The sequence below is a fragment of the Vigna umbellata genome, chromosome 7 (genome assembly GCF_029865625.1).
Source record: "Vigna umbellata cultivar VRB3 chromosome 7, Vumbellata_1.0, whole genome shotgun sequence".
NCBI classification, from domain to species: Eukaryota; Viridiplantae; Streptophyta; class Magnoliopsida; order Fabales; family Fabaceae; genus Vigna; species Vigna umbellata.
In genome coordinates, this window is record NC_142171.1 from 29,048,929 (window position 1) to 29,051,607 (window position 2,679).

Here is a 2,679-nt window from a genome sequence, read left to right on the forward strand (position 1 = left end):
CTTAAGGAGCCTAAGATTAATTTCTTACACCTTACCACTTGTCAATGGTCGGTCTCAAATGCTCCACTTTCTTTGATCATATGTGCACCTTGCCTTGTTGATTTTGATCTCAGATGCATCAAACCTAAGTTGGTTGTCCTTGAGGCCCCTTCCTTGTCCAATTTTAATCTCTCCCTCGAGAATACTGATGAGCTCAGGTTGAAAAATTGTGCTAATATACAATGCCTTCAGCTCAGTGTAGAATGCCTCTCTCTTGGTTTTTTGTTTACTATGTTTCGTCACTGCAGCACGGTGAAGAGACTTACCTTGGATTTGGTAGGAAGAAGAAAACAGGTTGATGCAGCAGTGTTTGGGATTGATACTTTGTTGGGTTGTTTTCCGAACATAACATGTCTTAGTTTAGGTCCTGGAGCCTGGCATGTGATGGAGAATTCATTTAGACGGGGAGGTTTGGCAGATGGGATTGGTATGAAGATGATAAAACAACTTATTGCACATCTAGTGGTCCATGAAGTGGAGGGTACTCTTGCATTTATTTCTTCTGTTTTGGATAAAAGCACCCAGTTGTGTGATGTTTCTCTTCTTATCCATCGTGATGTTGATTCATATGTTGCTGGCGGCCTGATCTCTTCATGCAGAAGCAAATTCCCAAGAGTGAGATGGAGATGGGGAATATGGAAAGAAGGAATCAAGGATACTTGGGTCTCTGATGGCACCTAGTTTGGTGACTGTTATCTTTGTTATGAAAAGGGGAGTTCTCATTGATTTGTGGGTTTTATTGGCCAACTTTATTTAAAGATGCCCATAATCATGCTAGAAATTGTGATAAATGTCAAAGAGCAGGGACAATCACTAAACGTCATGAGATGCCTTTACAAGGTATTTTAGAGGTTGAGGTTTTTGATTGTTGGGGTATTGACTTTGTTGGACCCTTCCCTCCATCTTTCAACAATGAATATATCTTGGTAGCAGTGGATTATGTGAGTAAATGGGTGGAAGCATTAGCTTGACCTAAAAATGATGCTAGCACGGTAATTAAATTCCTGAAAAGGCAGATATTCTCACGTTTTGGCACTCCAAGAGTGTTGATTAGTGATGGAGGATCACATTTTTGCAATTATCAGCTAGAGAAAGTACTCAAACACTATGGAGTAAAACATAAGGTAGCTGCACCCTATCATCCACAAACCAATGGACAAGCTGAGGTGTCTAACAGGGAGATAAAAAGGATCCTGGAAAAAACAGTGACTTCATCAAGAAAGGATTGGTCTCTCAAATTGGATGATGCTCTTTGGGCTTATAGGACAGCAATGAAGACGTCTATGGGATTATCACCATTTCAATTAGTCTATGGGAAAGCATGCCATTTGCCAGTAGAATTGGAGCATAGAGCATTATGGGCTTTGAAATTCTTGAATTTTGATCCTTATGAAACTCAATGCACACGCAGAAGGCAGATTTTGGAGCTTGAAGAAATGCGATTACATGCATATGATTCATCCAAGGCTTACAAAGACAAGATTAAATTTTATCATGACAGGAAGTTGGTGAATAGAGTTTTCAATCCAGGACAACAGGTACTATTGTTCAATTCAAGATTGAAGTTATTTCCTGGGAAGCTGAAGTCAAAATGGTCAGGACCATTTGTGATAAAAGAAGTGCATCTGCATGGAGCAATTGAAATATTTAATCCAGCTGCTGATGATCCACAGAGAAGTTGGGTGGTGAATGGTCAATGTCTCAAGCCTTATCTAGGGGGAGAGGTGCAACAATTTTCCACAATGATGTTGTTGGTTGATCCTTGAAAGTTTGGGTCAGGCTCGTGACGTTAAACAAGCGCTTACTGGGAGGCAACCCAGTATCCTGTAAGTATTTTATGTTTTTAGATTAGGGTTTGTTGTACTCTATTGGACACCTGGTTTGTTATGATGGTTTGCTATTAACTGTGATTGTTTGATAAGTAATGCTTGATTATGCTTTTTGATTGATTGATGTTGAGATGATGTGCACATAAAATGCTTATACAGGTGATTCACAAGCTTTGTGAACAAATGCAGGATATTACGATTGTGGTTTTGAGATTAAGCAGGATGTGTATGTCAAATGTGAATGAGCTTATATGTGAGGTTTTGAGCTCCAGAGTTGTTATTGTTGAATGTTATTACTTTGAAAGCATGAATGACTTTGCCCAGGTTTTCTATGATTGAATCAATTGCTTGTTTTGCATCATGTGACCAAGGCCATTTGTTGGAATTTAAATGACTTTGTGAACACTAAAGCATGTGCACATCTTGATTTAACTCTTGGTCATAAGTTTGATTGAAGTTGCTACTTATCTTGAAAAGAGGAATTTTGAATGAAGTGAGCCATCATATGAATTGGTAGAAGATTGAGTTACATCTTGCTTGCTTGAGGACAAGCAAAGTTTTAAGTTTGGGGTTGTGATAACAGTTGAAAAACTGTTATTTTCATGCTTAAAATTGATACTAAAAGCAACCTTTATGCTTAGAAACTACCTTGAAATCATGCTTTTACTCATATTTTCATAAATAAGAGAGTTGGACAGGTTTATGCTTGATTTCAGTGTTTTTGTGCAGGTTTTAAGGTGAATTTGGTGAAAGAAGTGAAGAAGGAGAGAGATGGAATCAGAAAAGACATCAAAAAGTGCAAAAGGAGAAC

At 38.3% G+C, this 2,679-nt stretch overlaps 1 pseudogene; it reads left to right on the forward strand.

Annotated features, from left to right (window-relative positions):
• LOC148195681 (F-box/LRR-repeat protein At4g29420 pseudogene) overlaps positions 1-721 on the forward strand; it is a 2,046-nt pseudogene extending 1,325 nt beyond the window's left edge.
• Positions 722-2,679: the final 1,958 nt, after the last annotated feature.